Source organism: Typopeltis vanoorti, chromosome 13 (genome assembly GCF_054136105.1).
Source record: "Typopeltis vanoorti isolate ZY-2024b chromosome 13, IOZ_Tvanoo_1.0, whole genome shotgun sequence".
Taxonomy (NCBI): domain Eukaryota; kingdom Metazoa; phylum Arthropoda; class Arachnida; order Uropygi; family Thelyphonidae; genus Typopeltis; species Typopeltis vanoorti.
Window position 1 is genome coordinate 12,350,536 of NC_143561.1, and position 24,203 is coordinate 12,374,738.

Sequence of the window (24,203 nt, forward strand, 5' to 3'; positions counted from 1 at the left end):
CAGTTTTCGCAGTTTTGCATTTATCGCATTTTTTTTTATATTGGAATGATAATGATGAGACTTCATGCCAACTTTCCAGTACTCTTCCTTGCCGCAGATATTGATAATTAATGCTAAAATTTGTTTGTAGGCGAGAGTGCTTGCATAATTAATATATGGCATATTTATTCCCTCTTTACCTAGCTAATTCCTTTGATGATTTTACTTTGATAATATTGCATACTGGATTTTATGCCATATTATTTCTTCCACTGTGTAGTTAATGGATACATTATGACAGTTTAAGATTCATTACTATCTTCCCATACGTTTTGGAAGAAGTGCAGCCATTTTTTCTCATTGATTATTTTAAATCTTCACTTTTGCTGGAAAAAGTGAAGTTTATTTATGTCTCATAGAATTTTGTATGTATTTGGTCTCTTTACTGATATCTTTTTCCAGTTTTATTGCGAAGTGATCGAATGCTTCTCTATACTTTTTCGGCATATTTTCCCGATATTGCTCTTTTGTGTTATAATAAATTTCTGGTTGTAGTGGTTTTGTATTTACCCGTTGTTTGTATGCCTCTTTCTTGTCTTTGATTATCGCTTCAGTTCTTTCATCGCGTTTCTTATTTTCAATCTTTTCCATTTACTTTTTTTTTGTTCTAATACATTCCATTGCTACACTTATTAATATAGTTTTTACATTCTTCAATATTAAAAACATATAAATAATAATCTGTTTCTATTTCTGCACCTCTGAATACCGTGCTGTCTACTATCATATTATCTGTTTCCCTATTAGCTATTATATAGTATATTATACATTTTACGTTTCTTTTTTCAAAGTGAATTGATGGCAATCTTTCTAGTTGAAAGTGCACTAGTAATTTTTAAGATTTTAATATGTCGAGCATAATATCTAAGACTGTATCCATTTCTATTGCTTGTAGATTAGTCATTTGTTTCTATATTTGAAATTATCCGTTATTAGGATATACCTAATAATGGGTAATTTCTAATATAAAATACAGATTTTTGAAGATATCACAAATAAATTTACAAAATATGAATAAACTTCGGAGAAAATGTAATGGATTCGGAAACGAATACTCAACCTATAAATTTCTTATTCATAATAAACTGGCGAAAGTTTTCGGAGTCAAGTTTAAAAAAAAATAAAATCAGAGGAGGTGTATCGTCGAATTATCTATACCTTGGTCCATTTTTTGTTTAACTTGAAAGCGTCTTTCAATTGATACAAAAGATCCGCAAAATATGAGACAAATGATATAATAACAAGAGAAGCAAATGAAAGAAGCGAACGAAAAAGATGGCAAAATCGTTTAAAAAAATAGAATGAAAATAAAATTGAATTTAGTGGATAAAAATGATAAAAGAAAAAAAGATAAGCCATGATTTAACTAGAAAAAGAAATAAACAATAATATTTGTTAGAAAAAGGATAAATGCATAATAAAAGAGCAGTTAAGCAAATTATAAAAGAAATTTACTGGCGACACCTATTGCAGAAATACATGTATAAATAATAAAATTTGAACAGCGTAAAGTTTACAAGTTTGAATGAGGTTCAATCCAATACCCTTGGAGGGTAATGGATAGCAATGCTGTAGCCAGTGAAGTTCTAACTGAGGCTCGGCTATTGCTGTTACCCTCCTGCCATGATCAGAGCTTTAATTAATAGCTCAATAACACCTTATCCCTACACTGTCCTCTACAGATAACAGGGAATATGAAAAGCATTCTTGCTTCGCCCCTTTAAGCCAGCCCTTTTAAGGACTTTAAGGACTTTACAAGTAGAGTCAGATAGTTCCAATCGTTACTATTGTCAGCGTCAGCGCGGTTAGCCCACTGGCTTTGCGCTTCGCAAACATATTCCTGGGGAAGAAGTGTTTTAGGTTCGATTCCCTCGAAGATTTGAGGAGCTTATGGATCTTCCTCAGCTATAATCAAGTTAACCGGTCTCGGGCATGGATCTCTTTGTAATAATTAAGACAGACTTCTACGTTAATTTAAAAAAAAATTATAATTTCATTTATACATTTCAGAAAACTAGTAAAGCAAGCAATATTCAATGAAAAAGCGACAAGAGTCAACATGCAGATTAATGCCATATTATAATTCGTACACATTCCAAATAGGGGAGGGTGATGGCAGGTCGGATAGCAGCGATACCTTAATTCCAGTAAAAATAAAAGCGAGACAATTTGAGGAAGAATACTTCTAAAGACGGCTCTAATAAGATACAAGATGATGTTTTTACTAAAGCGAATTCATTGCAAAAATAAAAACTAAAGTAAGAGAATAATTTCACAAAATAGACAAAAATCGACTACTTCGTAAAGACAATAAATGTAGAAGGAAGATTGGTAAAATAAAAGAGATATTGTGTATTTGTAATGCTAAATCTACTGACGTCAATGCTTTTGACCATCTGAGGGAAATGTGAAACTTTCTGCAATGATTTACAGTCTCGCCATCTAGCGACGAGGAAAACAAATTCAGAGTTCTTTTGGTTAGAGATGGACAGAAACGCTATGAGTGTTGTTATTACCGTATAACAATTATAAACCACGCATTATGCGGAATTATTTTTCATTAATCTATTATGGCATCAATATTATTATGTGAACACATTCGTAATCGTTCCAATTAAGGGATTATATTAAACGATTATCAATTCAAATAAGTTCGTTATCGTTAATCGAAACAAAGAGAAGATTTAGAAATACAAGATATAATGTTTAACGTACCTGAGAGGTAGCTGGAAAGATTTGTTTCTGGGATTATTTTCCTTTCTGTCCTCCAGATAGATATGACGTCCTCCATTCTGGCTATTGACAACAACGAAACAATGGCATGTGGTAATATTGTTTCAACCCAAGTAACAGTCCCAGAGCTTCAGTTTTCTGTTGATTGTTGTTAAAACGGTTTGCATGTCATTTACGAATGGATGTTAAAAGGCACAGAATAATGTTTATGAATTAATATTTTTTTATTGCATATTAATGTTGTCCATTTGAGCCCCAGAATGGGCTGTAACAGCAGAGAACCATTCAGATTATCAACACAATAAAAAAATATGAGCTAAATCGGACGCATTCGTGTAATTAGAATATCTTCGAATATATCCAAATTACAGGAATTCACAGATTCCTGTAATTCCTGTGATTTCTTCCTTGCCTGACATGAGATAAGTGCGAAATGATTCCGCTACGGAGTCAATTAAAATATCCACGTTGATTTAATGGCTCTGGCGTTTCGATGTCCTATTAGACACTGCATTTCATGGACTTCGTCCAAAAAAAGTATATTCGTATGTTGTTATTAGAAGATTTGCTTTAACAGAAATATAGGATGGAAAATGAATGATGATCGCTATTATTCTTACCGCCCCAACCCCACCATAAAATAATAATAATAATAATAAACATACGTCTAGTGTACATTGGGAACATAAGTGGCTACTTAAGCCGATACATGCAGTAAGTAGCAATAAACAAAGATAGTGGGAAAAAAGGAAAAAAATATTCAAAAGAAATATTAGTTTTGGCTGAACGAGAGAGAGAGAGAGAGAAATATATATATTTATCATATTCCACATTATGATTTAAATTGATTATTATAATATATGAAACTAAATCCTTAAGTTTTAACAATGTTGACGAGGTGGCCGAGTGGTTAAGGCGATGGACTGCTAATCTATTGGGCTCTGCCCGCGTGGGTTCGAATCCCATACTCGTCGAAAATATTTTTTCCAACTGTCTTTTTCATCCGTTATTCTCGATTTCGTTCCTCATAATTCATAATTATTATTTTAAGGATGGCACCTGTGCGAAGGAAAATGGCGGCCAGTAATGAAGGTTCGCCATCGTTATCAAAGAACGGTAGCATAAAAGAAATGAGTCAGTGTACTAGCTGTGAAATGTACGCTTTGCGGAGTGCGGTCGGAGTGTGGTTAGATGATAATAAAGGATTGAATGTGTGTAGAAAATGTAGGGAGAATGAGGAATTGAAGTGTATTTTGGATCGTGAGTGTGATATTTTTGTCAACCTTCAGAATGAAGGAAATAGGGATATGACAAGAAACGGCAAGGTTGTACATGAAAATTGTGAGAGTGTGAATGTAGAAAGTGTGAATGATAGTATAAATGGTTTCTCAGAGAACAAAAAAGATGAGATACATGCATTGAGTGAGATGGCGTTGTTGAATAGTGCGATAGAAAGAGCAAAACAGCAGCTAGAGTGCATGAACAAAAGTAGACTGAATGAACCAACCAATAATAAAAGGTATGACAGGAAAAATAGACGTATGAATGTGAACATGAACAAAATGAAGGATAGAGTGCTGTATGGAGACTCGTTAGTACGAGGTGTGTTAGTAGAGGATTTGACAAAATCGTACCAACCTGGTGCGACCATAAAGGACGTAACTGCGTCTATTAGAGAGCAAAGGGAAAGGGTGAAAGAAATGATTGTTGTGGCAGGTACGAATGATTTGAAAGGAGATAAAATGGAAATGATAGAAGACCTGAATGAATTGTTTGAGGTAGCAAAAGAAAAGAGTGAGAGAGTTAGAATGATTAGTCTTTTGCCACGGTATGACAGTGAAATGTTTAAAAGGAGGGCCATAATTGCAAATGACTTTATGCGTGGGTTATGTATGACGAGTGGTGTGGAATTTATGGATGTGTGGAGTGAGTTTGATGGGCGAAAGGATCTATATAAGATGGATGGCTTGCATTTGAATGGTTACGGTGTAAGAAGACTTGAGAAAATGTTGCTGAATGTAGTGGATGTGCAAATTCAGGAAAACTAGATTTGTTAGGGGGGGGGGGTAGAGATACAGTCCTTATGGAGGCAGTTGAATGTAAGAATGAATATAATATGCCAGAGCAAATAAGGACAACAAATCTGAGTGGGATAGTTAATATAAGGCATCAAGGTAGGGTTGGGGCTAATGGGGGTCTTAAATTCATGTACACTAATACTAGGAGTATTAGGAACAAGAAGGAAGAGTTTTTGGCCATGGTTGGCACTTCCAGACCACAGGTTATAGGTATTAGTGAAACATGGCTGACTGTAGATGATATAACTAGTGGGATTGAATGTGATGGGTATAGTGTGTTCAGGAATGACAGAGAGAATAAAATGGGGGGAGGAGTATTGTTGATGATAGCTGATGAGCTCCAGCCAAGGAGAATAGAAGTTGAATTGCAGGATAGAGAAAAGAGCACATTTGAGGCCATTTGGTGTGAGATTGTGGCTAGCAGAACTAAATATACAATTGGGTGCTGCTATAGACCAGGTGATGGAAAAGATGGTGGTAACAGTATGCACAAGCAAATAGAAGAAATGGGTGGAAGGAGGGTGATTATTATGGGAGATTTCAACTATGGTCGCATTGATTGGAGTGAGGAGAGGACACACGGGAGGAAGGAACTGGATTTTATGCGGTTATTAAGGGATAACTATCTGCGACAGCATGTAATGGAAAATACTAGGGGTCAGAGAGTGCTTGACCTAGTAATTACATCTGAGGATTTGGCTGTAACAAATATGACCACATTGCCACCAATCGGTGAGAGTGATCATAGGGTCTTAACTTGGGAGGTGGCTAAAGGTGTAGAATTTTCAATTAAGACAGGGTACATGTGGCATTATTGGGCTGGAAAGTATGACAAGCTTAGGAGTTTGATTGGCTCAGTGCCATGGCATGTACAACTGCAAGGACTAGAAGTTGATAGTGCATGGGAGGTAGTTAAGAAGTGCTTGCATGAAGCAATGGCTGACTGTATACCTAGAGTCCGAATAATAAATCAAGTAGGGATTAAATGGATGAATAACACCATTAAGCTTGAGTTGCAAAAAAAGAAACAACTATGGAGGGAATTTAAGGAGAAGGGTGACCGGCAGGCACATGAACGGTATAAAGCGCAGGCCAGAAGGGTGACGAGTGTGGTAAGAAAAGCAAAAAAGGATTACGAAAGAACATTGGCCATGCAGGCTAAAGAGAATCCTGAACAGTTTTTTAGATATGTAGCAAGTAAAAGGAAAAATGTACATGGCAGATTGATTTTAAAGAGTGCTGATGGTAGGGTGGAAACTGAATCAGTTGAGATAGTTGAGTTACTGAGTGAGCAATTTGCAAAAGTATATCATCCAGGTGGTGACATTGCAGAAACGAATAAACCAGTAGATTATATGGGAATTGTGGTTAATGAAGTGGGGGTGAGTAGTCTATTGCATAACCTCAATGTCAATACATCTGTGGGATTGGATGGTATACCAGCTCGTGTTGCTCTACCCAACTTTGCATATCAGGAATCATTGTCAAGGTCTTAGAGAAATTAGTCAAGAAAAGAATACAGGATTGGATAGATGAAAATGGGATATTGTATGGGGGACAACATGGTTTTGTGAAGGGTAGATCATGCCTCAATAACTTGCTCACGTTTTATAACACAGTGACGGCTGAACTGGATAGGGGTAATGGGTTTACAGTGATACTACTGGACCTTGCCAAGGCCTTTGATAGGATACCACATGGAACCCTAATCAGTAAACTGGAGCAGATGGGTATAGATATAGGGTTGGTGAGATGGATAAGAGGGTGGTTGAAGGAGAGATATCAAAGAGTGGTTTATTCAGGAGTGGAGTCTAAAAGACGTCTTGTGACTAGTGGAATGCTACAGGGCTCTGTTCTTGGACCACTGCTTTTCAATTTGTTCATCAATGATATTGGATAGGATCCGAGAGGAAGTGTTCACTTGTTTGCTGATGATGCAAAGTTGGGTAGAGCAATTGTGAGTGCACAAGATGTCAAAATTTTACAGAATGATTTGGATAGTTTGGAGGACTGGGCTAGGAAAAATGGATGTGAATTTAATGTGGCAAAGTGTAAGGTTATGCACTTTGGGGTGAAAAGAATAGCAGCAGTATATCGCATTGGTGGAATCATACTCCAGGAGATTGATGAGGCCAGGGATTTGGGAGTGTTGGTGGATAGGGAGTTGAAGTTTAGGGGGCACATTGCAAAAGTAACTAAAACAGCTCACCAAATCACTTGGCTTCTGAAAAATACTTTAACATGCAGAGACGAACAAGTTGTTGTTCCTCTGTATCGAGCCTTGATTAGCCCCCATCTGGACTTCTGTGCCCAGCTATGGGCACCAGGGTTTCTTCGTGATGGGGAGGAAGTGGAGAGGGTCCAGAGACGAGTGACCAAGATGATAGCAGGTCTGTGGAATGAACCTTATGAGAATAGGTTGAAGATTTGTGGGTTGCAGAAATTGGAAAATAGGCGAAGGAGGGGTGATATGATTGAGACATTCAAATTACTGAAGGGTTTTTATAGGATTGATCCAGAAGATATTTTTGAAAATATGACTGGTGGTGGGATGACTAGGGGCCATGCATGGAAGCTGGGCAAGAGCGTGGTTGACAAGGGTGTTAGAGCTAGGTTCTTTACTTGGAGAGTGGTAAATGAGTGGAATAAGCTTCCAGAGTCTGTTGTGGGTGCTACGACCGTGAATGAGTTCAAGGCAAGGTATGATAGATACTGTGTGAATGTTGAATAGTTGTTCTTGACATGATGTTAGGGCCTCCCTCGATGAGTCTGTCGACTCCTTGGAGTTTCCCGGAACAATAATAATAATAATAATAATAATAATAATAATAATAATAATAATAATAATAATAATAATAAGTTAACCACAAATTAGTTATAATTAGTTATATTCAGAATGTTGATTGAAGAACAAAATGCGTTGGCCAAATCCCGTTTCGCCCGAGATCAAAAGAGTAAAACTATTTCCTTCTTTCTATCTTGAAAGGTAAGATATTCAAAATTGTCTAAGTTCGTCTTCAATTGCAGACATTCTCAACTTTCAACACCCAAAATGTCAAATTTCCTTTACGATTTTGCAATCCGCTGGGATGACCTCGCATTCTGAAAATTGTTTTGTGAATCTCAAGAAGCCAACCCTTCCAATGAGTGCATTTACAACCACTTGGGGAAAATTACAAAGCATAAAACAACAAATTTCAAAGCAGCAACAGGAAGTAGAGATGTGAGATCTCTGAAAGTGGTCGTGGATCTGAAATTTATAGGATTATTTTGCGTGCAATCGCCTAAATTTCGTGATGCGTCTAACATGGTGTGCTAATAGAGAGAGGTTGCGGTTCCATCATTTAAGGCTCCACTGTTAATTCTTCAGATGGATTATGCGCACAAATCGATGGAACAATAACATTAAGTACTTGGTTGGTTCTTATTGTTTCAGTACCACACACACACACACACACACACACACACACACACACACACACACACACACACACACACACACACACACACACACACACACACACACACACACACACACACAGTCTTCTCTCTCTCTCTCTTCAGCCTATAGGAAATTAAAAAATAAATTCCCCCCAACAAAATATGAAACAAACGTAGTTCATACGCTTGTTTCTTATTCTCATATTCGTTTCGAATTCACAAGAGAATTCGCGTTGATTGTATTCCTTCAAACCACAAATTTTCTCTTACATAAATCAACTAATGAATTGCGAGCGCATATGAATAATCTGTAAAATCCGCAGATCATTAGAATTACTACCAAACATGAAATCTGCAGCGAAATTACGAAACCTATGACTTCTCGTTTGTTCTGTTGTCCGTTTCATACTGTGTCTTAACTTAAAATTTAATGCAAAATAAGCAAACGTACGTAATATTCATATATGCCATATATATTTGCAAAATAAAACATTTCTTAAAAGAAATAAAGCAACCTTAATTATTCCTAAAAATAAAATAGATTATTGACGATATATTTAATTAATTTTAAAAGTATTGCAATTATTTTAAAACACCTTTTTTATTTTCAAATATCAGTCCATCGCCCAATTCTTTTAAGAACTTTAAGATTTTTCATTATTCCCTGCGTGGTTGACGGGATAAGAATAGCACCAATGCAAATCCAAGCATATCGTAAGAGGCGACTAATTGGACGCTGAGATTCGAGAGTTTTGAGTTCGCTCTCTTAAGGGAGCAATTTGAGTCTCCGGGGAAAGTGTTCTCCGGCACGGCCCGCTGAGGGGCTTTGTCGGTGAATGCTTTTCTTCGGAATATGAGCGGTTCTGCTTAGTGGTGGCATGTGGGTGGAAGGCCATCACTGAGTGGAGCCTACGCTGAGATGGACGGTCTTTCGGCCACTATTGAGTGGTCTAGGGATCGTCCGAATTTTTAGAGATTGGCTTTACTTGCGTATCACCAATGTAGCTAATGCATGTCGTACGAGGCGACTAAAATTGGTACCCTTGGAGGGTAATGGATGGCAATGCTGTAGCCAATGAAGTTCTAACTGAGGCTTGGCTATTGCTGTCACCCTCCTGCCATGATCAGAGCTTTATAGCTCAATAACACCTTTCCTTACACTGTCCTCTACAGACAACGGGGAATATGAAAAGCAATATTGCTTCGCCCCTTTAAGCCAGTCCTTATAAGGACAAAAAAAATTTTCATTATATTATACGTTGGTTTGTTTCTTGCACTATTCACTGTTTGTTTATTACTAGTATTAAATTGAACAAAAAAAAATGATTCTAGAAATAAATACAGGATTACCTTGTATAGCGCGGTTTTGAACAACGCGGGTTTTGGTCTAACACGGTTTTTATTATTACACTTATCATTATTACACGAACATTGTCAACACTGACCGGCGACTCCCGGGCTCTGCAAGTGAGAGTCGAGAGCCACATTTATGCAGTAGTTATTCGATTCGCTCTCACATAGACAATTTCTTTCCCCGCGGCATTTTATTATTTACGTTAATATTAGGATTTAATATATTTTTATTATTTAAGTATGAGTGAAAAGAGACAAAACAAAGAAGACACTGTTGGAGTAACAAAAAAAAACGCAAGTGGTTGACATTAGAGAAGAAACTTGAAGTTATAAAATGTCACGACAATAGCGCTTCGTTTGCTAAAATAGCACGTGAGAATTCAATGAATGAGTCATCTGTACGAACAATTATTCAGAGCAAAGCAAAGATTAAACAACATGGAATGAGCACCGCTTCTTATATGTCAAAAGTGATCACGACAAATCGATCGTCTACAATGGAAAATATGGAACGCCTTCTAATGATCTGGATTGAAGATTGTAATCAGAAAAAGATTCCTTTGAGTCAAATGATAATCCAGGCAAAAGCAACAAGTCTATATGACAAAATAAAAGAAAATGAAAGCGAAAATGATGGAGGTACAACCAGTGAAACTTATAGCAAGTCGCTGGTGGTTCTACAATTTCAAATAGCGTATGGGACTCCATAGCGCAAGTGCTGACACTAAAATTGCAGAATTATTTCCCAATGAATTGAAGGAGCTTATTGAGAAGGAAGGCTACATAGATGATCAAATTTTTAACGCTGACGAGACTGGCTTGTTCTGGAAAAGAATGTCATCGCGCCCATTTCTATCAGAGAAGGAAAAAATATAAGCTGGGTATAAAGTGTTAAAAGACCGATTGACACTTTTACTAGGAGGTAATGCATCAGGTGATTTAAAATTGAAGCCCCTGTTAGTGGTACAGAGCGAAAAACCCAAGAGCTCTTAAGGGCTTTTCAAAGAACATTTACCTGTTCATTTCCGTTCGAATAAAAAAAGCGTGGGTGACTCGTTCAATTATCGAAGACTAGTTTAAAACTTGTTTTTGCCCTGAAGTTAAAAGCTATTGTAAAAAGAATGATATTCCTTTCAAAATTTTGCTTTTATTAGACAATGCGCAAGGCCGTCTAACTCTATTGACTGACTTAGATGAAAATGTCAAGATTCATTTTTTCCCTCCAAACACAACATCAATTCTGCAGCCGATGGATCAAGGCATTATCTCCACTTTCAAGGCTTACTATTTAAGACGAACTTTTGCTCAAGCTATTAAAGCTGCAGCAGAAGAAGATTCTTGGACTTTGAGTGAATTTTGGAAGAAATTTAACATAAAAGATGACATTCAAAATATTTATGAATCTTGGCAAGAGGTAACTCAAAGGAACATGAGAGCCGTATGGCATAATATCTTGCCGCATTGTTCAAAGGACTTTGTTGCCTTGCAATACAGAAAGACGAAATCTTAACAGAAATTGTGCAGATGGGCAAAGATCTTGGTTTTACAAGTTTACATTGTAACAATGTGAACGAATGTATTGATTGTCATTCAAATGATCTGGATGGTGAATCCCTTTTGGAGTTGGAACAACAACGAGCCTATGAAGCAGAAGAAGACGAAGATGACCCCACTGATATCATGGTTGAAGAATTTTCCTTTGCTGACCTTTCAACTTTTGTGAGAAAAATCGACGAAGCTTCCGACTTTCTCATAAATGCCGACCCGAATTTGGAAAGAAGCATCAAAGTGAGAAAAAGTCTCAATAATTCCATCAAATGCTACAGAGATCTAGTACTTGAAGAGATAAAGAAGACAAGGATGGTTCAACGAACACTAAAAGACTACTTTAGTAAAAAGTAAATTACTGTAGGCTAAAATTGAAGCAATGTTTGTTTTGTTTTCTACAACTTTTATATCAATTTAAAAGGATTTTATTTGTTATTTGGTTAATAAAAATAACTTTTTTTTTCATTTTTAAAATTTTTTATTATCCTAAATTTTTGTAATAAACAAATTAAATTGAAAACCTTTATAAATAGACCTCGAACAACGCGGTTTTGCATAGCGCGGACGCTTCTTTGAACCAATTAACCGCGCTATACAAGGTATTTCTGTATTTGTCTTTTGTCAAGAAAACGTAGCCGAAGTTTTTCTTTTCATTCTTTCCATGGTGATAATCTGTACATAATAATTAAAATTTTTCATTCATAATGATAACCGTAGAGTTTCCGTAATTATAAAATTACAAGCATACCAGAACAAAAATTATTTATTGCGCAAATATTTCCTCTTCCATATCATAAGATATCATAACCGTAATCGAAGAACAACGAGGAGGGAGTTGAACAAAAACAACAGTAGAAACGCAAGCTAAATCACTATCCATCTATTCATGCAGTGGCATACTCATTAGATAAATAAATGACAATAAAATACAGACTATGTAATACAGTGGAGGATAAGACTCCCAAATTTTAGAGACGGAAAGATTACGATTCAGTTTCAGTCGATGAATTAGCGCTTCAGCACACATTAGAATAAAGTTTATATTTTTAAATTGATTATTGCAATGTCCGCAAGGTTAACTTAGTGGCTTTGCGCTTCTCAACCATATGCCTGGGGAAGGAGTGTCCTAGGTTCAATTCTCGTCGGTGAAGTGAGGAGCTTAAGGGTCTGCCATAGCCAAGTTAGCCGATCTTGGGTGTGGACAGTACGATTTTTCCCCAGTTTATCCTGGGGATTTTCATCCTGCAAAGAAGGCAAACCGGCCTTGAGAACTCAAAACACTACAGGACATAGGATAGGTGGTTAGACCTACCCCCAATTGGGGCGTAAGTCTAAGATGAGATGATCAATGCAATAGTTTTTGTTATTTCCCAGGTGAAGAGTTTTCAATTCCATGTTGTGCCAAGCGCGATTTATGAGGTTTGACAAGACGGAACTTGGATTAGTCGATGTTTCAGAAATACGTCTGTCGCGTGCTCATCATTGGCGAACGCTTTTCATTTGGAGAAGGTAGCTGATTTTAAATTTGGGTGATGGATTAGCGATATGCTTTTATTCATTTATTTCAGATTCTTTGCTACCCGTTGCGAAATGACTTTTATATAAGCTATAGAAATCCTATAGACTTTTCACTTTCCTCCATTTTGTTATTTTCTTCTTTTTTTCAACAGTTCAAAAATGACACGACATGCAAAACAGAAAGAGAAGAAGTCGAATTGTGTCGTGACAAGAACACTGTTGAAAATAAACAGTTTACTTGAGTCACTTGTTTATGGCTTGTGACATATATGTGATATATCGAGTTAAAATTAAATATTAAAATCATGTTGGGCAGCGTTTCATTACGATCTATTCATCTCAAAGGATTATTATTTCTGATCACTCCCAATACTTCCAAATGAAGTATTAATTAGGACGATAGGAATATTTCGTCTTTCGGTAATTTTCATGGCATGTAAAAGAATAAACTACACGTCTAATCATCAACTAGACTTTTTCTTACCTAGTTTTTTTCCACATTTAACCACATTTAGAATTTTAATTGATTAACAACTCTAAAACATTGAACACAAAACATTAACCAGCAGATTCAGGGAGTTGACTGCTGTGTTCTGCAGTCATCTTTAATATAAGCTCATCAGCCGAGAAATACGCTCTGCTGCTATGACAGCTTACAACTGACGCAAACCCATTTCCAAAAGTTAGGACTGCAAGTGACGCCAGTTTATTTCCACAATACAACATAATACAAGATTACAAGAAATATTTTAAAGTCGGGTTTGATTAAATGGAAATATTCATTGCTTTTGTTGTAAAACAACAGGTGCCAGCACTCATTCTCTGCTAGAAAATTACATTAAATAACTGAGCTTATTTGCATATTAGGTAAAAAAAAGTACTGAATATTACAAGTTTCTAAACGTGCCTCAGCCACGGAGTAACACGTCACTCTTAATAAAGATGCCGCCATATCGTATCGTTGTTTACCGTGTTGCAAAATGACACACTTTTTATATATTCCTCTAAAAATTAAATTGTCAAATAAAATCAATTGCCAGAGATTAAAATATTTCATATCGGAATAGCTAAATTTTAAAGCCGAGAATGGAACACCGTAATCTAAGTTCCGCAGATCATAAAGACAATCTACTGGGGGGGGGAGTGATGCAGGTTGCTCTTAATTCTTAATAACTGTTGGAACCTGACTATATTATCAAGGAACAGTAAGACGGATGTTTCTCATACAAAGCAGATATAATTAATATAATTCTGTCAAGATCAACATTGATGCATCTGTTGAAAAGCAAAGGTTAGATTAAGGCCGACAGGATAAGCAAAATTAAAATTAATAAGGAAAATTAATTTTGGTATCAGCTTTTTAATGTAAAATAATATTTTAATTTGAATATTTGTTGAATTTTCAAATTATGAAGAGGAATTATTCTGGCATATATTATTTTAAAAGAACACCATTAGTTTAATTATGAATAAGTAGTATATAATTTAAGTAAAGTGGATAATTTTTGTTGGGTTTCATCTGATTAGATTGGATCGATCGACCGTGAGATGCGGTGATTGATTCATTCCATCCAATACTCTTGGAGGGTAATGGATGGCAATGCTGTAACGAATGAAGTTCCAACTGAGGCTCGGCTATTGCTGTTACCCTCCTGCCATGATCAGAGCTTTAATAGCTCAATAACACCTTATACCTACACTGTCCTCTACAGATAACGGGGAATATGAAAAGCATTCTTGCTTCGCCCCTTTAAGCCAGTCCTTATAAGGACTATAAGGACCAATTTTTGTTGTTGTTTTTTTTTTAATTTCAGAGCTAAATATATACAGTCCTTTTTTTAGGACTTCCAGGGTAACAAATGGCAATGCTATAGCCAATGAAGTTTTAACTGAGGGACGGCTATTTCTGTTACTCTCCTGTCAGAGCTTATGTAGTTGATTATACCCAATCTATGAATTGGGTATAATAATACCCAATTCATAGATTTTCTCAATCAGATGACGGGATATAGAGCCAAGAACTCAGCCTTGACCCCTCCCCCAAACAAAAAAAAAAGTAGATCCAACATTATTGCAAAGCATTATTTCTCGAATGTAGAAACTATGAAAGTTTCGTAAAAAGAAGTTGAACAGAGAGCTTACGGGAATATACTCACTGGTACTCACGAGTTGCACTAAGGCAACTCGTGAATACTTCGAAAACATAGGAGCCGCCTGAGCGTGTATATCTTCACTTTCTATTAGTCCATTTTGATAAGGTTTCACTGACCAGACAGATGATTCAACCTACTGTAGTTGGTCCTCCTCAGAGACCAGGCAAAAAACCTTAAGAGAGCAAAAACTCACGATCAGTACCAAGGAACTTGGAATGTAGGAGAGGTGTATTTTTCGTAATAACATCTCCGACACTTCAAGGTCTTTAGTACTAAACTAGAGTTTTTGCTCTCTTACGGGAGGAGTGAGTGAAGAGTTCTGCTTCGAGAGAGCAATTTGAGTCTCTGGGGATTGGCATAAAAATGCCAATCCCCAGAGACTCAAATCCCCAGCCCCTCTATCGATGCCGTGTCGGGGGTGCTTTTCCCTGGAACATGAGCGGTTCTACTCAGTGGTAGATTGAGCCTGTCACTGAATGGAACCAACGCTGAGTTGAACAATCTTACGGTCACTCGTAGGGAGTGATCTGGAAGATCGCCTAATTTTTAGAGATGGCTTTCCTTGAGTATCTGGCGGGTCTCTGACGAAAACCAATCAGGTCAGTGAACCGTATCAAAATGGACCAATAGGAGGTGAATATATGGACGCATGGAGATGCCTATGTTTTCTAAGTAGTCCTCGCTAAGGTAATTCATGAACGCCGGTCAGCGTGTTAGGCTCTCTGGTCAACTTTGCGAAACTTTCCTAGTTTCTACATTCGGCTTTGAAATAATGCTGGATCTAATATACACGTGACTTATATAATTTTGCATCGCCGAACTGAAGCCTTTTAGCTCCTTATTTTAGTAAATAGCTAAATATAAGTTAATTTTTCATGGGGAGCAAAATTCAACAAATTTTAATATTTTCTTAGAATTTTGAAATTCTGATGAGGAATTATTCTTGCATATATTATTTTAAGAACACCATTAATATAATTACGAACTAGCTATATATAATGTAAGTAAAGTGGATATTAGATCCAGCATTATTTCTAAGCCGAATGTATAAACCATGAAAGTTTCGTAAATAAGCAGAATGGAAAACTATGAAAGGTTTGTAAAAATAAGTTCACCAGAGAGCTTTAGTACACTCGCCGGCGCCCATGTCTTCGAAGTAGCCCACGATAAGACAAATCGTGAATGCCTGTGAGTGTATTCCCTGAAGCTCTCTGGCCAACTTACTTCACAAAACTTTCATAGTTTCTACATCCGAAAGGCTTCAGTTCGGCGATAATTTTGCCTCACCCAACTGAAGCCTTTTCGCTCTTTATTTCAGTAAAGAGCATATATAACTTAATTTTTCGTTAGTTGCATGGATTTAGTTAAACATCTATTCGATCTTAGGCTTTTTGGTTGGTTGGTTGCACTCTTTCAGTGTAGACTTCGATATTCTGCATAATATAAAGCCATAATATGTACATTTAGTACTGGGAGGTCTTGATTACCTAATTCCCTTCGTATTTAAGAAAAGAAAGAAAGGAATCTGTTCATGTGTTTTAAACAACCGAAGATTTTGTAGTCGTGGAAAATTATTTCTGTGGAAGACTGTTCAGGAAAGCAGAGATAGATCGGTATAATATGATGCAATCAATTCACTGTTAATTCATTACGCAACATATGATAAATGAATGGGGTAGAAGAGTTCGCCTGAGGAGTTTTTTAACAACGAATAATACCTAAACTGCTTCTTATTTATAAAGGATAAAAGTGTGTTTCCAACGGTGTTTCTTATTGTGGTGTGTCCAACTGATTCCATTTTCTTTTTATATTATGGAAAGATTTAAAAAAAAATTAAAATAAATATTTTTGCTTTTATTTATTATAAATTTTCCTTCTAGAATTATTTTTGATTAAAACAACTTACACACCATCTTATTATTCATCAACCTGTCTTATAGTAGGAGATTTTCTGATTTTATCGTTCTTTCTTTGGTTGGTCGGCGAATACCCTTGAAGGGTAATGGATGGCAATGCTGTAGCCAATGAAGTTCTAACTGAGGCTCAGCTATTGCTGTTACCCTCCTGCCATGATCAGAGCCTTAATAGCTCAATAACATCCTATCCCTACACTGTCCTCTACAGATGACGGGGAGGATGAAAAGCATTCTGGCTTCGTCCCTTTAAGCCAGTCCTTATAAGGACTATCGTTCTTTATTGTTCAATGAAAAACAGGTTATTCAACCCAGCAAATTTTTACTTTATTTTTTTCCAGTTCTTTAATATATTTTCATTTATTATTTTTCGCTATTTTAATGGTTTCGTTTGCAGACCTCTGACTAACTGCTATCATCGTATAAAAATATAGTTATAAGTATTAGAAAATCAGAACACACCTTGTCTTAAAAGTGCAGTAACCTGCCAGTTTCTTCGTCGTATCGAATAAATTCGGAATCAGAAATTCCTAAAATAAAAGGAAAACCCTTATTACTCATTCGAGTCTCTTTCTCACCATCCCGACATGTTTCTTGACAGATCGCGATGTTCACCAAACAGACACATGAAAACTATGTTCCCTAAATTTTGATTTTATTTTTGCCCTCTTTTAACACCCAACACACGTCGCTTACGGGTAGTCCTCTCATATGAGACTATATTCCTGTCATACAAAATTCTAAATCTAATTAAATCCTGAGTTCTCCCCTTCAAGAAACATGTTTCGGCACTTTTTGGTGTCTCATCAGGAGATGGCTAGGGAGGAGGGAACATTCTTAGAGAAAGTCTTAACACTTCTAGTCTAATCGGAAGGTTTCTGCTTTTAATGTAAAAAAAAAAAGATTAGATCTTACCTAGGATGAAATTTTTAAGCGAGGTATCTGATCGAGATGATCGTCAATACCCCCTGCTCCTGTCAATCAAACTCACCTGGTTATACGAAAGCCAGTAATGTTGAGTTGGTCCACCCTTTACTCATATAACAACATTTAGCTTACGAAACTTTCCAATAGATTTTAGTTCGTTGCTGGGGTTCTGGGATTCTCTTCCGTTCTTCCAGTAGGGCATTCGTCATTTCGGTCACTGATGACGCGCAATTAGGTTTAACTCTCGGAGTTCTGATTCATCCCAGAGGCATTCCCACTAGCAAAGTTCTTCAACACCTTCCTAAAAAAATCCTTCGTGATAATAGCTAAAAAGGCCTTCACTGAAATTTGGATATAAAGCTGGAAGCAGGAATTATTTAGAAAGTCATTACAGGGGCAGCTTGAAGATTCTTCTTTACTAGAAATAGTTGTTTGATGTATTTTTATGTTTTATGTGTTTTAATGTTTGTTTGTTTTTTTGGTGGGGGGGTGTATGTTTTTTGTTTTTGTTTTTTATGATTTTTATATTTTTTATGGCTTGGGCGCAATCAAAACCATACAAAGCCCCAGATAATAATTCCTTTTCAAACTTCTTCAGTTGAAATAACACATTCGTTCAGGTAGCTTTCTCATAGCATCCGCCAAACTCAGACTTCGGGCACGGACTGCCAAATTCTGAGGAGCACCAATGGTAACGTCCACTGCTCCGGAGTTTAATTGCCACGAGCTTCCCACCACTCGACTTGACAGTTGGTAGTCCGTCCTGATGTTAATTTTGTTCGCGACCAACGAAACCCACGCTATTCAGATCGCGATGAATTGCTGTCTTTTGGTGTTGCTTGCAGAGAACGATTTCCAAACTTGGTAGCGAATATTTCAAACCAGGATAGGCGATTTTGTTTTCATTCATGGGATTTACAATCTGTAGTCTTGCTCTGTGATTCTGTGTCCTACTAGGTCGCGAATGTGATGCTGTTGATCCAAGGCATTTCAAATTCGCAATAACATAAATGCAGTGCAGTTCATATAGTACAGTATAACATGAGATTCAATATAGATAATAAGTATAATACGTAATTGCAGGATGCTTTATTAATAAGTAGTACAAATGAGACGAAATGCAAGAAAAAATTACAATATAGTTCAATATACAATATAAGACTAACTTTCATATAATGGGATGATATGAGAACGCTACCTGTAGGAATGTGTGATTTCGACTTAAAACATTTAAACTACAGCATGCTAAAATATACTAGACCGATTTTATTATTATAAATATAATTCCATGTCCGTAACCAAGGGTGGTTGCCATAATGGTTATTAGAAGAATTCACAAGCATGAGAGTCGGTACAGTATACAGATATTCACTTGTCTCTTACTACTAACAGATTACAAATCTTATTTGATAGATAATTATTAGATTGTGTGTGCCTGTGTATTTTGACGTCATTTAGTTCCTCAATTTTCTTAAATATAGTCAGGCTTTATATCAACAAGTAATTTATTGTAGCTTGTAGCGACGCTATGTTGGAAAGATTTGTGAAAAATCCCTGTCTGTTGGTTTTTGGTAATTCAAAATGTTTCTCCGACAGATCAGGTTACAGTCCCTACTAAGTATATAGCCGGAAATGTTTAATTTTCCTCCTGGCGTACATTAACAGCAATATAGGTAAGATTTGCGTGATTTCAAGATTTCAAGAATGGCTTACAGTTTTTTTTTGTTTTGTTTTGTTGTTGTTGTTGTTGTTGTTGTTGGAGTATGATGCTGGATAAAAGAAGGTTGCGGTGCTATTTTTGTTTTGTTTTGGGACGTTATTATGAGAAGCAGGTCATTGTAATATTCTACGCCCCAGGAAATGATGATTGAATGAGGAATTTATCCATGAATTACTACAGACATCTGAGAAAATGTATCCTGAAAAATTTTCTGAATTGATTAATTCTGGTTGGTGATGCATCTTATTTTGTTTGTCAAAAACGAAAAATGGGAATTCCAATTCAAGGCGCTGTCGTTATAAAGATCTAAGCATCTTATTAAATGTGCGTTGTTTATTAATCCATCCACAATGATAAATATTTCTTTGCTTGCGGTTTAAGTAAGCTTTTTTATGCTTTTTATTTTTTCCTCGTCGACTATGGACATCGTTATTATACAGGGCAGATCACTCATATAGCTTTTCCTCTCATATAGCTTGTCCGTGGGATCAAAGTCGCAAATACCATAACTAGTTGACTACTGATTAATTTCATTGAGTACCGTTATGACGTGATCACTTTGGAGGAAATATCGACGAAGGCTTTTTATCTCCGTTTTTAAAATCTAACTCAGTTTCCATTCTTTATTGTGGTCAATCATACTGCGAACGAATCCATTAAGAGGAACTTTTTCTCTTAATGGATTCGTTTTCTCAATATTTCTATAGTTATCTTCTTCACAGAGTAGACTGTGAATTAAATCATTTACACTTTTATGATCGGGGAAGCTGCAGCAGCAGGCAGAAATTTCCCCAACTGTATAGCTGCAATCAGACATCATACGAGAGGGCCACCTCTAAACTTATCGCTCTCTTCAGTAGACCCCATTTTGCTTGTTTGTTTATGAAGTTTGTAAGACGGTCTGCTTATAATTGCACAAGCCCTGGTTATGAGATATGTAAGCATATTCTATTTTATAAATGGGTGTCAGGATATATCTGATCAGATAGCGTCTGGCGTAAATCAGATTTCGTTATATGGAACTCATTTTTAAAAAAATAAATATTATACGAGTCCCATGAGTGCAAACTACAAAGTGAATTTATCCCTCCTCCCTCCACAATATCTCCATTTCTTTAAAAAAACAATTAAATGCGTACCTTAACTATTAATAAATGTATAGTACAACGACAAAGTGAACTAGTTTTACTATATTACTGCTTAAGTATTTTTGTCTATTGGTTATTGGCATTCCTAAATTCAGAGAATTATTAATCTGTTGACTGACAATTGACAATTATTGTCTGCTAATTTTCTAATATTTATTTAATAACATTTTGTTTATAATTTTTTTCTTAATTTATTATCTTAAGTTTAACTGGCGCGTGTGTAGCTCGCAGCATTTAGGGCACTTTCTCAATGATTGTCTGGTTTTTAATAGTGCAGCTCTGAAACATCGACGTAGAACTGACAGTATTTCTGATAACAATGCCAGTCATAGCCATGAACACGAGATGGCCGTTGTTTTCCGTATATCGAAGTTCGCGATGAACTCAGTTATCAGTGACGATTAAGATGTCCTTTGGTATCAATTTCTAAAACTACTTCGCGATGAATGAGTTCTACCCGCTCATGTTGGGTAATAAAAGGTTTATTTATCTTAATTCAATAATAATAATAAATTATACAGTTTAGTTCATAATTATTAAATTATTCTTACAACTTAATTTCTTAATTTACTAAAATAATAACTACAACCTTTATCTAAAATGTGAGTTAAAATTAAGGAACGTAAAGATTAAGTTATGCAAAGATCCAACAATTCAAGCTTGAGATTTTTGAATCGATAAATATGAATTTTGATATTCGAATGAATCAAAAAATGAACTCGCTCGTATCTTATCATATCTTAGCTCAATATATCTTAACCGATGAGCATGGCTAATCCCGTGGAATCGGTTTTAACATGCCTGCATTTATAAATATTCTTTTCTTATTTATAAACGCATTTATTGATATTACAGTTAAAAATGATGTAAATTAAATTTTCATCTTGTTTCGGCGAATATTGATATATTTTAGTGCTTAAATTGTTAGAGATGTTTAACTTTTAAATTAATATTTTAAATGAAACATTATCAATTAAAGAAGACTGATCTTAAATTAGAATTAATTAATAAATATAATCGAAATAAATAAAGACTAATTACTAGTTACATTTCCAGAAATTTACTCACGTAATGAAGGCTTTGATAAGTACGTCTAACACTTCAGCCTTTTGAAGTGCGGTTTTTGCTCAAGTCCTTGTTTTTGAACGAAAGTCATTATTGTGGACAACAATACACAAATTGAACAGTGCATTTCATTTCATTTCAACTAATAAGCGATGAACCAATTTGATTTCGATAACAATAATGCTATTGTTACATAATTAGTGAAGATGTCTAAATCCTTCTTACGTAAATAATTACCCTCTTTCTTTGGGAGGGATTGGGGAAATAGCGATTCGTAAAGGTGGAAAAAGAAAAAAAGAATGCGAGATAAATCACCATAATACCTTAGCCTTCCTAATTCAGAAAAACAGAACAAATAAAAATATTTCAGTGAAATGTAATCACTGCATCTGAGGATTAATCTGGAATTTTTAAAAATACTTAGCAAAACTTCCAAATGTGAATAAGTGAATGGAACATCTGCGCTTGTGTTATAAATAAGAAATGCGAAAGTATTAATACTACCTTCGACACACTTCAGTTCATACATGTGCTGGTGTTACAATGGACTGGAAGAACGTTAAGATTGGCCATTTTTAAGCGCGGAAGCTTCCTAAATGGATGAAAGCTGCAAGTACTGCAGATGTTTTAAAAAAAATGGTGATTCAGCCATAATAAATTTAGTTTTATCCTTTATCCAAGTGTGAGCAAACAAAGTTTGCACCTGAAAATATCTTCAGGACTGAATATGGTGTTGTACTACCTCACCGGGGATATGAATAATGTTATGCATTAAGGGACTGGCTGCTAAATTATGAATGAAGGTAATTTATAAATTATAATATTTCATTCATATTTAACATAATCCTCCATTTCATGAGGAAGACTTGTGGATATTATTTATTGTTAGTCTCTTGCTTGTAATATTTTATTCATATAAATGCTTTGATTTTTGTTTGTTATTAATTAATTAATAATCTTAGAATATGTAATAATGATGAAAAGATTCTATATAAAAATGTAATTAAATTTATATGTATATGTATATATATATTGTAAGAATTAGTGTTTATTATGTTTAAATGTATATTATATGAATTGTAATATATCCATTTTATTTTGTTTCTATATGTAAGAGTGATGTTATGTAATTCTTTTGATTGGATTTGATTGGCTGTTGAAGGAGAAACGAAGTTTATTTAAGTTAGGTCGTGCTGAGGACGTGAGCTACTAGTATAAACATAGAAGCCAGTGGATATAAGCTGAACTGGTTAGAACCTGATTTTGGCGGGAAGAAGGAAGGTAGTTGATTCGAAAACGAAAGTAAGTAAGGGAGAAGCTTTAGAGATAGCAAGGAGACCGGTTGTGTATAACAAAGTGGGGAGTTGATATATGCCGTAAATCGACTACGAAAGGACCGTGAATTAATAGACATCGTGAATTATTTCTATGGGAGTTTTGACACTACAATATTTTCCAAGTGGTTTGTGGAAGAATAGTGCAGAACCGAAGTTAATACATAGAAGAAAATAAAGATTTGGTAGCTAACTGAAACCTAGTGCATCAAGACTTGTATATATTTCTGTGTGTATAATTCAGTTATTATAGTGGAAGATTTCTTTAGTATTGTGTTGCCATAAAGTAAAAAGTCAATAAGAATTTCAAGTGTGTCTAAGCGTGTTCGATGTGTAGAAGTAGTAACCCGGTAAGAGTTGTCCTTTCTGTAACCTGTGCAGCTATAACTGTTAACTCCGTCGGATATATTTTAACCTTAGCTGTGGTGTTATGTCGATTAATGGTCGGATGTTTAGTGTACTAAAGTACTTTCTCCTCAAAATAATAAGTCTCATGTTGTTCTGTTGAGTGTTAGCTGACAGAAAAAAATATATAGTGTAGCCTGTCATAAGATTAATTATTGTAACGTCTGGAAGGTCGACCTTTTAAGAACTATTTTCAACTTGATAGACTGAACATAAAGAACTGATAAACGAATGTTAGATAATTTATGGATTGTAATTATTCTGAATACTTTAAACTGAGCTAATATATTTATGATGTGATTCATCCAATTGGTTAGAGTGAAATATGTCAGAGAAATACTAATGCTTTGTGAATTAACATTTGTTAATATTAGTAATGATCCTCAAACCTAATTGAGAAGTTATTAATGTATGAATGTGAATTCTTATAATATTTTAATTGGACAACCTTTTGCAGATAGTTATACTTAAATGTATATATTGTACTTTTCCACATTAAATGTTTTCTTTTGTTGAGTTAAACTTGGTGTTTGCCTGATTTTAATACATTACACCGCTCATAAAATTATTCGGACCTTTGCCGAAGCCGTAAATACTAGCAATAACCTCGGCCTGAAGATAAAGTGATAATATAAGTTTAGTTGATGATTGATTCCTCTATATTATTTAGACTAATCTGAATATAGGGTGTCGTGGCGCAGTATAATATAAATTTCTTTATATTCAGATGAGCATCAATCAACAACTAAATAAATAAAAACGGAATTTAAAGTGGTAAAGATATGATTGAGAAACCAACATAATTGGATCAGTCAGTTAGGTAGAAAT

General features: G+C 35.4%; 1 non-coding gene across 1 annotated transcript; it reads left to right on the forward strand.

Annotated features, from left to right (window-relative positions):
• Positions 1-3,664: 3,664 nt before the first annotated feature.
• Positions 3,665-3,746, forward strand: TRNAS-GCU (transfer RNA serine (anticodon GCU)). The gene has a single exon. It is a non-coding gene; the product is annotated as a tRNA-Ser (tRNA).
• The last annotated feature ends 20,457 nt before the right edge of the window (positions 3,747-24,203 follow it).